The 12,718-nt window shown below is 40.5% G+C and overlaps 1 protein-coding gene across 4 annotated transcripts in view; it reads right to left on the bottom strand.

Annotated features, from left to right (window-relative positions):
• OTUD7A (OTU deubiquitinase 7A) overlaps positions 1-11,939 on the bottom strand; it is a 118,035-nt gene extending 106,096 nt beyond the window's left edge. For 3 of the 4 annotated variants that reach the window (XM_038184720.2, XM_038184712.2, XM_038184718.2), the window contains exon 1: positions 8,630-8,815. The gene's annotated coding sequence lies outside the window, so the exon portion shown is untranslated. Of the gene's footprint in view, positions 1-8,629; positions 8,816-11,781 lie in introns of those variants that run through there. The other variant, XM_038184715.2, reaches the window with a different exon arrangement.
• Positions 11,940-12,718: the final 779 nt, after the last annotated feature.

Raw genomic sequence — 12,718 nt, forward strand, 5'->3', positions numbered from 1 at the left:
GGTGCTACTCTGTCTTCTGCTCATGCTTTTATGTGTCAGAAGAAATCCTGAAGAATGAAGAATGAAAAAACTGTAAATTGCGTTGCCCAGGAAGTATTACAGACTTCTACAAGAAGAACTTCCCTTACTGAAAGACAAGGAGGAACGGTTTAAATTTCATAGAACATGTTTTTTCCCAGCCCTTAACTTGTTCCTTATTCTTGCCAAAAATAGGCATCCTTCTATTAATCCTGACTAAATTCCGCTTTGAGTATTTATGCCTATGCACTAATGTCTATCTATCTTTGCATTTCCTGCCTCAAACCATAATACAATCCTTATGCTCAGTTTGGCATCTCAGGGCAGAGATACAAACACAATTAAACATAGAAGAATAAGACAGAAAAAGACAATCGGTAAAGTATGTCTGGAGTCTCCCGGATTAAGAACAAACAACTTTTCCTATCTTATTTCAAACTCTGCCTCCAAATATTTAGCAATGAACAGGAAAGAGAAAGTCTAGCATAGCACAAACATGCATGAGAACTTCAATTATGAACAGAGAGATGTGAGGCTTGTATAGCTGAGGTGCTAGGATATTGCATCCATATACTGAAGCCTGGAGGAACCAACTGTCAATTGCTCAGGAATACACAGCTTCTAAAGGACCTGTCATTTCAAGTGATCCTCATTCAGTAAAAGTCATCCACAAAAACATGGCCAAAAATTCATTCCTTCATTCCGCTCTTTCAATACAAAAGAGACATCATATAAAGCAACATATCAGAATATCTTACTCCCCCTTCCCCCTCCAGGGACATCAAAATTTTACATAAGGGGCTGTGAGAATAACTCACAGGACTTGGAATCCTTGTGGCACACTGTCACTCAGACATTGAGCTTCCCCTAAATGACTTGGCATTGGTGTGATCTCCAATCATTTTGTTGCAAGTCTTGCTTTTTAAAATTATTGAAAAGTCAAAATTGAAACACTTATAGAGAAAACTCAGATATGATAAAGCATCTCAGCTGTTATTTATTTAAATTCCCAGTTTTCTAGTTAACCTCACAATCTGTGAAATTAAGACTCAGCTGGTCAATGACTGGGCATCCCAGTACTCATGATTCATGAAAAGCTTGCAACTTTTCAATGTCCTTTTTTTTTTTTTTTTAAAAAAGCATCAACTTACCAAACTGCATATACTTTATCCATGTGAATTTATTTAACATTATCCTCATGGCCTCTGCTGAAGGACCACTACGTTATATATTACTTCTCTTAATTTGTGCTGAAGGGAAGTCCCTCTCCAGCTCTTTACTCAGCTCTACTTGTAGAACTGATGAGCGTACAATTTTGCTTGAATCTTTTCCACATGTTAACTTCACCTACATGTTGCATATTCTGACATTAACCATGTTGGAATTACATACATCTGCCTTTCCTTTATACTCTACCTGTCCTTTAATTCATCTGTATTTTTCCTGAGACAAAGATGGAATGAGTAATTTAGAGAGATACGGGAGGTGATTTCATTGTTTTATGCTTAATTACAGTTTGCCAAATCAATGCTCTCTTCACAGCAAAATCTTCTCCTCTTATTACCACAATGTTATTTAATACACCTTTATATCCTCGTTTTCCCACATACTGACAAGGTAACAGCTCCAAGACCTAATACAGAAACTACTGGAATATTAAATACTCTCAGATGAGAGATAGGCAAGTTTCTGGTACGCAGTGGTAAATCTGACAGTTAGTATTCCTGACCTATCTACTTCCAACACTTCAGTCTGGATTCTGCTCTCGGATAAGCATGTTACTCTGATTAGAGCACATGTGCTGTCTTACCTGTATCTAAGCACAACATTTGATAGCCTGCATTCCCTTCTACAGCTTGCCACTTACTACAGAGTGAATCTAACTAATCAGCTTGAGTTTACCACCATCAAGTATCCTCTAAACTGATCTGAGTGCTGACAGGGAAAACTATTTAACACATGACAGAAGCTCCTTGGCAGCACCTTAGAAACTCTGAAGGCAATATAAGCGTTTTCACAGAAGCTTAATGAGTATGTCTCACTAGATATATATCTGGCATCACTGCCTCCTGTCCTTGCTTAGAAATTTCCAATAGCATATAAGCACCTGATATAGTCACTCACGGGTAAGAGAGAAATGACTCATTCCAACCAAGAAACAGAATAACCCAAGCCAGGGACTGCTTCTGGTACTTTGTTTCTTGTTGTATAGACCTCAAAAGAGAAGAAAGAAGATGGTCAAGTAAAGATATTGTCCACTCTATGTTCCTACTTTGCATTCTTGTATTTAATACAAAGATAAACACAGAGTAAACATGTTATTAATTGATAGCTGGATGAGGCTTCCAAACTACATCTATAATTAAGAAATGGCTAATCATTCATCTCAAATTTTCTTACCACGTATGTGACTTAAAGCAAAAGATATGTCTTACATTTTAGAAATTATCTCACTGGAAGACTGAGATTTTACACAGCAGCACCTTTTGGCAAGTGGCAACTCAAAATAAGCACTTACCAACAACCTCCCTGCCTTGTTAAGTAGTTCTGAAAGATAGACAAAGTTTCTGTAGTCTTGGGCCTTGATGTATGCTAATCAGGACAATTTCTAAGTTCTGGGCCTTCCAGAGTAGCTTCCTATGACATCCTGAAATAAGATGAAGTTCATGATTTGCATAGTTCAAGATAGAAAAAACCCTTTACAATGTCACGTTCCAAAATTAAAGCTCTGTCGTTACTGTACTTGGAGCGCTACCATTCTTTGCTGAAAGAGTGTTTTTGAAGAAAATGGTATGTACTGTACTGTTTAGAAAGTAATTATAGTAAAAGAGAGTACAGTGACTTAAAAACCAAAAATCAATACTGCAAGAAAGGTTTCTATTCCAATGTCCTTGTTCCTGAGACTAGAAGGAGATGGTGGAATGACTGAATTGTCAGTCACTCATGCATTCAATATTTAGACAGGACCAATACAATAACCTTAGCCTGGTTTGCCATGTAACACAGAGCAAAGGAATTCATTCAATAATTTGCTCATCAGGAATATAAACAGCAGCAGAATTCCTGTGAAGATGCTGAAAAATAAAAGGCAGAAAAATGGAGATTTTTTTTCATTCAGACTTCCTAATAGGCAATGATTATTTTACCAGTTTCTATGGTACTATCACCATGGCAGCTAGCCATTTTAATCAAAGGCATTAGAACATGTTTCTGATAACATCATAGCAATGGCTTAGAAATATATTGCATCTCCTGGCCATATGCAGCAGCAACAACTTTGTAAATTTCCATATGACAGAGGTCACTGAAGGCATCAGCAGTCATCAGGATTAGAAATGTGATATTTCAAGCATCTAATAATGAACAAGTTCTCAGTGTTCCTTTCTCTAATTCTAAAAACAATATTGGAAGTATAACCATTGTGACAGAAATGAGAATCAAAATTAATTCTTTCTCAGCTAGCTCACTTTCTACATGGGCTTTGTCCTTTCTTTGATTAACTAGTCAATACATATGATTACTCAGTAGATCCCAAGAGAATGCGAAAGTGAAAAAAAATTACCACAGAGCACTGAGTAACTGCAAAATACTGACAGATAAAAATAGCTACTTTACTCTTGCATTAAAAAAAATAAAAAATAAAAATCATATACTGTTCTTTGTACAGGTTAGATGGTATTAAAATGGTATCAAATCACTGCATACAAGATTGAAATCATGATCCAAGAGCATAACTCAGTGTTCTAACTGATGAAACTCTAAACTTACAATGGGAAATTTAATTAATGATATATTCAGTAAAATTAGCATTTGGCTGATATAATCATTCTGGTGAAAAAGAGAGGAAGCATTCAAAAATACTTTCAACAACAGAATTCTTCATTTTCTACCTTAAATAATCAGTGCTGCACTTCAACATTTTAATGCAACTTTTCACTCGTTTCTTACAAGTACAGGACAACTTCAGTGAGTAATGATTTTAGGAATCCGCTTCAAACTATCAAACAATTTAAATTAAGAAAGAGGAATGGACATCCTTGTACATATTCTGTAAAGCAACAAAAATAAGCAATGTATATATATATGTAATCTTGTTCTGAAAGCTGACTGTATCCAAAAGGTCTGAGCCAAAGACATTACATTTAAAAATGACTAATTCTAAAACCAAGATATAATGCAGAAAGACTTGACTCTTGTGAAGTACAAGCTAAAGGAAAGCAAATCTACATCAACATTTAATGCTGTACTCAACAATGTAGGCTGAAAGCAAACCTCAGCACTAAATACTAAACTATACTAAACACTAAACAGGACAATAAGCTGTCTAAAATACAGGGTTGGGCCAAACACGGAGAAAAAAGTAGTTTGAGGATAAAAAGCCAAGTGACCCTTTCCTAATTTCACCAGAATGAAATGACATGTGCAGAGTTGATATTTGACACTTCAATTATTCACATAGATGTACAGAAATTCACACAAGGAGACTGAATATTCTGCCAGCTAAGGCTGGAAAATAAAATTGGCCTTTATGAAACAAATAACAACCCACCACTTCTCCTATAAGTTATATGAGAATTTTTCAAACTATCTTAAAGTTATTTTCTTGTCCTGAGGTTTCTGATTCTTTTTCAAACTAAAATGTATTTCAAAATGCTGAGAAACTCCAAAATATTAAATGAATTTATAAACTCTTTAATTAAAGCTAACAAGCATGTCCAACAAAGAATTATGTTATTGACTTCAAAAATAGACCTTGTTTATAGAACAATTGAAAAGACTGAATTGACACTATTTAGACATAAAACTGGGGTCTATAACGTTTATAAGCTGAATTAAATATTCAACAATCTCTCTACTTCAAGCCTAAAGCTTTCCCAAGAGTCCATCCAAGAGATATTTAATAAGATAAGTACAGTAATGTCAATAACGTTTTGCAGCAAAACAATACAGCACAGAACTATGACTAAAAATCACTGGTATAAACACGTCTTAAAATAGACAGCATTGACCTCAAATAAAGGAAGAGCAAAACTCTGAAGTAAACTGAGAAAAAGACTTGAAATTAATCACAATTAGCTTTGTCTCTTCAAACTACCTCATCAAAAATACTCATTACACATTCAATCATGCTTCGAGAACAATGGAAAACAGAACTAACTGTACATCAAATCTCCTGTATCTCCAGGCTCTCCATGACCATCAATTTTCCTGTTTTATTCCCTTGAGTCAGTATTTGGGAAAGGACAGCAAAATAAAAAGAAAATATGAAACAGAAAATATTTGATGGTGAAGTAGTTGTATTGCTACACTTACATGCACATACTAATTAATCTGCCTTTATAATAAAAATTTAATTACTAGCAAGGAACTGCAAAAGGGTGCTGCCATCTTAACTGGGGACAACTTCCTCAGTTGTGCCACACACTGTCTTAGCAAACCAATGATAAAAAAAAATACAAAAAGGTGCAGTGGAACATCTATGCAACTTTATATCCCGCTTGAATGCGTAAACTTCTACTTTTACATAAAAGGCTCTACTGCTGAATTTTCAGATCACCTAGCCAGCCAGGTTAATCTCAAAGTTTTGTCCATTGGGAAACGCTGGTTAATTTGTTCGGAAGGTCTGCATACCGTTTACCTCTATGCTTTGTTACAAACGTCCATGAATGCATTTGTGTGCCTGTGCAGCACATACTGGGGACACAGCAACAATAAATGAACTAGTAGACTAACAGAATTTCAAGAAAAACCCTTTTCCATTTCTTTCAGTCTTTAATTTAACGGCAGTTGCACTGGACATCTTAAGGGATTACCACTTCCTTAATTATTTATTTTTTTTTTTCTTAATATGAGTCCGAAGATATTTTATAAAATTCGAGTCGAAAGAAGATTCAGATTTCATGATGGTTTTGGGAAGGTAGAATATATTAAGCTGAAGGAGACTTCATTGAATACAGTAAGATCTGAGGTCTAGATTACCTGGTGATAAATATTCTGTAAATTCTGTTAGTCCTTTCCCTCCTCCAACTCTGACTTTCCTCTCCAGCAATACTTAACTATGTGGGACTATCTTGCCAGAGCTGTTTTCTTCCTCCAAAGGCCACAGAAGTTAGTATCTCTTAAGGGAATAATGATATACATATTTTAAAATTATTACGTGTCTATGATGAAAATAAAATTTAAAATGTAGTAAAATATTATTTATTTTCCCCAACACAGACATGAAATCAAAGGACTCATATAAGAATCTTAAAGATGAAGACGTCACAGTGATTAGATTTAAAACATAAAGTTTTAAACTATAATTTGATATTGTACGTATAGTCTTTTGGCTAAGTAAAACATAGATTCTCTATTTTTTTCTAGCAAGTAACACGCAGGGCAATGATTAACACAATGGTTGCACTGGTAAGATCTGAGTCAACATTCATATACCTGACCACATACAGCTCTGCAAAAATCCTGACCTAGAGACCCATTCACCGAAAGTCTCTTCAGTCCCTGGCCTTTTTGCTCATTCTGCCAATGTGACTACACAGGACATCTGCCAGGGGCAAGGAAAGACGGAGAGGCAGGCTTACTAAGTACCTGCCCCACCTGCTCATTCCACGCTTACTTGAAGCCTACAACATCAGCTGTTATCACCCTTATTTGAATTTATACAGGGAAACCAAGACCAAAGTCTTCTAGATCCCATCTGCAAAAAAATTACCCTTTTCAAGAATTGTTACTACATTGATTAATCATATTTCAAGTATATATACACATACGCACATATATATAAATGAAGTTACTAATCTATTATATGTGATCCTTAAACAGCCTCAAATGCTATATGTTATTTTATACGTGAATTAAGGTGTCCTGAGAAGCTTCTCGTCAACTAGAAACATAAAAATATAGTGCCACAAAAGAACAAGATCCACAAAAAAAAAAAAAATATATTCCATGTCATATCATCGTTGTTAATCTGTGCATTTTCATTTGGGTGCTATACTCCACACCACAACTGATGTTACAGCCTTATCAAAAGGCTATGGGTTATAGGATATAACAGAAGGCATCCCAAAGCAAGACAGGTGTCAATATTCAGCTATACTTCACACTCAAGTGGGGAAACTCCAGCGCGCCCTTGTTAGAGAAGCACATACACACCTGGGCAAAATCTGGCCTTCATCCACAGTAGAAGGGAGTCCATTTAGACAACTCACATCAACAGCAGGAAATGGAGATGGATCCAGCCTCAACAGCTATCACGCTCATTATAACAACAGATTATAAAAAACAACACAGTATTTTTCCTACCAAGAGTACTTTCAATTCCAGACGCTCAATATAATTTCCGTTAAATCTGTGCCATAGTAACCTTTCCTAAAGTCAATGTCATCTGTAAGGACTGAGTTAAAATAAAATGTGGGCCAAATTTATCAGACATTAGTTTCCTTTGGATACAGAGTTTAAAACACTGTTTCATCTTGTGTGTGATTTGAGCTGTGTATGTTGTGTCCAGCAGCATATTTTCAACCATTGCAGTGCAAAATACTTGCCCTGACCATCTGTTTCAAGAATTTGTCTGATATGGTGAAGGTCAAACTAAAAGCGTGAAAGGTTTCTTTCTGTTCACATCCAGATTTGTTTCTACATGCTAGACATTGTAACACTGACCAGGCCTGAGGAGAGAAACCTCAAGAGTTTGTTAAAATACAACACCGTTAGCGTTGGCCAACGAAAAGGCGCATTTAAGGGACAACAGGAGACATCATTTCCCTCTTGCAGCGTGGATCTGTGTACGTCCACGTAGCCGCGAGCATTGTGGTGTGTGCATGGCAGTGACCAGCAGCGAGGAACTTACTGTAACAGAACTACAGCAGAAGTCGTCAACAATTTATTCTTTTATTTTCAGCACCAGCTCACGAGGGGTTCTGCACCGTTATTTCAGCTGGATAATAACGAGCTCCAGAGAGAGCTCAGAACAGGCGTGTTCCTACAACCTCCAGGGTGAGCGTAGGGGTAGACAGCTTTCAGAATGTAGCTTATGTAAGGTCGCGTGCCTGGCTGCGTTATGGTCGCTGTGCACATTGTCTCACCGCACCGTGTCACGCCCCGTAACTCCCCGGCACCGGCACCGGCCCAGACCCCGACGGGTCCCCCCGGAGCTGCAGCCCTCAGGGCAGCACCCGCACCACCGCCCCTCCAGCACCTCCCCGCCGCAGCCCGAGCCCCCAGAGCCCTGAGGGGAGGCTGAGGAGCCGACGCCTCCTGCCCGAGCGGGACCGGCCCGGCCGGGGGCTCCTGTGCCGAGATGAAGCCGCGGATGCAGAAGCGGAGCCGGGGCGAGAGCCTGCAATGCAGACAGCCTTCCCCGAGCTCGGCGGCGAGCTGGGGGGGCCGGGGCGGGGGCCGGGCCGGCAGCGCTGCCCGCCTCCCCCCTCCCCGCCCCAAGCCCGGCTTTGCCCTTAGCCGAGGGCACGCAGCGGCATCTCCTGCGGCCGGGGCGAGGCAAGGGCAGCGCTGCGGGCCGGGCCGGGCACACCTGGGCCACCTGCCGCTGCACCGCACCGCGGAGCGGAGGAGGAGGAGGGCGAGGAGGGGGAAGCAAAGCCGCCCTTACCTGCCGCCGCTCCTCCCGCAAGCCCTGGCTAACCCAGCTCCATCTTCCTCCGGCCGGGGCGGCGGGGGCGGAGGGGGGGGGGGGGATCTCCCAGCCGCTGCCGTCCCCCAGCTGCTGCCTTCCGTCAGCGCTGTCCCCCCGCCCGCGCTGCCCGGCGGAGCGGCCGCCCCTCGGCCGGCCCGCAGTGAGGCGGGGGGAGGCGGGGGGCGGGCCGCCGGAGCCGCCTCCTCCCATGCGGTGCCCGGCCGCAGGGCCCGCCCCGGCCCGCCCCAGCACGGCGCTGCGGCCTCGCCGCGACACCGGGGAAGGGGGAATGAGGGGCAAGGAGGGGCCCGGAGGGGTCCGGGCTGTCCCCGGGCTGCGTTGGACCCGGCGGCCGCGCTCCCGTGCCCTGTGCCGCGATGCTTCGCGTGGATGCTGGAGGGATGGCGGCGGAGTTCACTTCAGCCTGCGGTGACTTCTCCCAGAGCCTGGTTCCTGCTCCTCCCCGGTGTCCGCAGGTGTATCCCACCTCACTCAGCTAGAGCTGCCAGCCCCGCACCAGCGCGGTCTTGCACTTCTACTGGAGCTGAAAGGGAAGGGGATAAGGGCTGCCACTGGACTCAGCCGAGCACTGCCCTGTCCCACTTCCCATCACAAAGAAAACCAGAAGCCTGCAAGACCACGGACTCGGGCAGAACACGTAGGATAGAAGGGAAAAATCACCAGTGGGCAAGTGTCCATCAAGAGAAGCCTCCTCCTTCAGAAGCACCAAGAATTCCCAACCACGATTAGCCTACTGGAGTTGACGAACAAATCAGTAACAGAAAGAGCAGCACTGAATCTTCACCAAGTCACAAGATGTAAATGAAACACCATACAATGATTTGCGCTGACACAGCACATCTGGGGAGGTATATCTGGCGACATGTGTGAAGGCAGTTTGGTAGATAAGCGTTTTCAGTCATAAGCTAATGAGGTTTGATGGTTAGGGAATAAAAACTGTTACTTAATGTTCTTATTTTCTACTAGAACCCCAACATCAATTGAGCACATTGTTGAAAACTCTCCAAAGAAATCCCTCCCTTACTTCTGAAAGCATTTCCTTTTGTAGCTGAGGAGGATGTCGGAAAAGAAAATGTTAGGAAAACTTCCCAGCTGGTCTTACATCTAACATTCTGCTGCAAATGCAGTGAGATACTAGCTTTTGTCATACAACTCATGACTGGCAAAAACAAACAAACAAAAACATAACAGTTCTCTCCAATACCACTTTAGGCCTTCATTGAGTGAACTCCTATCTTTTGCCCTTCCCTCCACTATTCACCTTAAAGGAATTCTTTACACTCATTGTTGAAGATTTCTAGGTGAGCAGAGTTCTCTGCTGTGCTCTCAAGTTCCTTCCAAAAGCAAAACAGTCCTGAGCAGAACAGTTTCTTGGTTTCTTCACCAACGTAAAGCCTAGCATTCTTTAAGTGCAAAAAGGAAAAATGTGAAATATTGAATATATGGATATGGAACATGGATAACAGAGTCAAAAAGAATCAGTTACAAAAATATACTGAAACAAAGTGGGGTTTTATCTGAAGGTTCTAAGTTGGCCAACTGGTAACACAGTCAGAGATTCATTAAGATAACTGCTGTGAAAAAACAGTCAATTCTTTCTTTCAGGCAAAGCCAGACATAATCACAGCAGAAGTCTGAAGGGATTCGCTTGACTTCAGCAAAGAAAAGGGTGCCTAAAAAGATGCAGGGAGAGGCTTTCCTAAAAAAAAAAAAAAAAATATCTTCACAACTGATGTTCTGCACTCTTCATTAATCCTGGCAGCTGAGTGGCTGTCAGCATAATATGACTGTGTAAGTAGACAGGTTCCTGGGTTCCTGTCATGGTGAAAATGATCAGACTTCTCCCTGTCTGTTCACATAAAGCATTGCCACTGTGTTGTATGTCCTCACCTGTCTTGCATTGCCCTGGGTTAAAGGCAGAACTGATCATAAACTAAGCAAATTACTTTGAGCTTAAAAATATTCTGTCAAGATAAATCTCATTAATGACTACTACTCAACCAAAACACTGCCGTAGGTGTTCCTGCCCTCCAAGGATGGAAGCAGGTATTTTCTTGTCTTTGTAGGTAGGTAAAAACAGAAGCAAAACATCTCTGCAAGCATGGTGACAATTCTTCTGTTCACTTAAAACTGACAAAAATTTTCCAGTTAAAAGTAAGAAAGCATGAAAGAAGTCTGGCTCCTCGCTTCCCTTTTCTGTTTTGTGTAGGGAAGGAAGATAAATCTGTGGGCCAAGGGTTCATCTCCAATGAAACATATACACATTGAAGGGAATTTGCAAACTTACCAAATTTGAAGGTAACAGGGAAACCTTTTGCATTCTAACTGGGCAGAGTAACCTTTATGCTGCAAGCTAAGAAATAGTATTACTAATAATACAGGTTTTTGTAAAAATATTGTCAAAAGAAAGGATGCTGCAATAGTAATTGAATAAGCATTCTACAGCATGGTTTGAATTCCAACAGTTTAAGCTGTTACGCCTTGGGGGAGACCACAACACATATAAGTATGACAAACCCAAATAAAGATCTACAAAAGGTATGCTACTATAATATACTCATAAAGCTGATTTAAGTCCACATAACCTCAGAAAAAGCGTTGAACTTTCCAGTTACATACTGAAATTGAGTGTTTGGCTAATCCAAGACAGAGATAAGAACAAGAGCACCGTGATTGGGTTAGTTGAATCTAAGCAGAAATCAAAATCTGTATGTGCTGAATTTTGTAATCCAAACATAAAGACATTGTCAGGTATGATTGACATTGTTATAACTTTTTGAAGTTGGTAACAAAGTACCACAAAAATGAAAACATTGCACAAAAGCAAACATACAAAGCAACAAAAAATAATTTCTCTTGATGTTTTAACTCTCTTATGGCAAGCAGAAAGTCATTGTCAATATGAGGCTAACAGTCACAAAACACATTCATAGGGTTTGAGGTATACTGAAGTCACCATTAAGAGTGTGACTGCAGCATATGCAGACACATAAATTAGCTTTAATCTGGCTAACGCAGGAAGCTACAGTGGAAAAGCAATAGCCATACAATGTTACTTAAATGCTGTGCTAAGAAAAGGTTCATTTTGTTAAGTTTAGTTCTCTTACCTTGCTTTGTTCTCTGCTTCAAGGCACAGTAGTTTCATCTTGCCTACATATCCTCAGGTCTCAAAATGCAGAGTTTCAGAGAAAAGGAGAGATACTTGTTTCCCCTTGTAGGATGTAGCTGAATGAGTCTCCAGGTTGCTTTTTCTCAGCAGGACTTTTTTATAGTGCAGCATTTTGCTTTCCCACAGTACTGCAAAAGTAACAGCAACCATATGTATGCAGACTGTATCCCACAGAGTCCTGTAATTCCCATTTTATAAATGCAGCAATTACACTGAGGTTAAATAATTTGAACAAGAAGAAATACATTACCAGGCTGTGTAAAGACGACATGGAATTTAAGTGCAGGCCTGCTCCCGATTCTTAAGAAGTTCTTACCTTAAAACTTCGAAACATTAGTATTTAAATGTACATATGTCAATACCATTATCTACTATAAACATTTCAGGCAGTTGAAATAAGGACAGAGACTCAAGTGCATTATCATGACCTCTAATACATTTTGCTGCTGGTACTGACAGACAAAAAAGATCTCTGTCAGAGTTAGTGCAATCTGTCCAGAGTTTATAAAATAAAAATAAAAAACCTCAGTCAGTAAGGTATCAACCCCCTACTTCAGTTGCTTACTACCTATATCCATTATAAACATTGGCTGCATAAATCCATCAAGTCTCACCCAGACCCCTGGTCTTTTTGGGGGGGTTCTCAGCCTTCTCACGTCCTTCCTTCCTTCTCTGATACTATCTCTCACTGCCTTCCAGCACAAAGCTATTTATCATGAGAAACCAACACATATGGTAGCCATATACGATGTATACTGTCCTCTTTAATTTCAGTTCTACCATGAGTTGGACTCGATGATCCTCGAGGGTCCCTTCCAACTTGGGATATTCTTCTATTCACCCTCTCCATTCTGAGCTTGCAAAAAGCTAGTGAT

This window comes from Anas platyrhynchos, chromosome 11 (genome assembly GCF_047663525.1).
Source record: "Anas platyrhynchos isolate ZD024472 breed Pekin duck chromosome 11, IASCAAS_PekinDuck_T2T, whole genome shotgun sequence".
Taxonomy (NCBI): domain Eukaryota; kingdom Metazoa; phylum Chordata; class Aves; order Anseriformes; family Anatidae; genus Anas; species Anas platyrhynchos.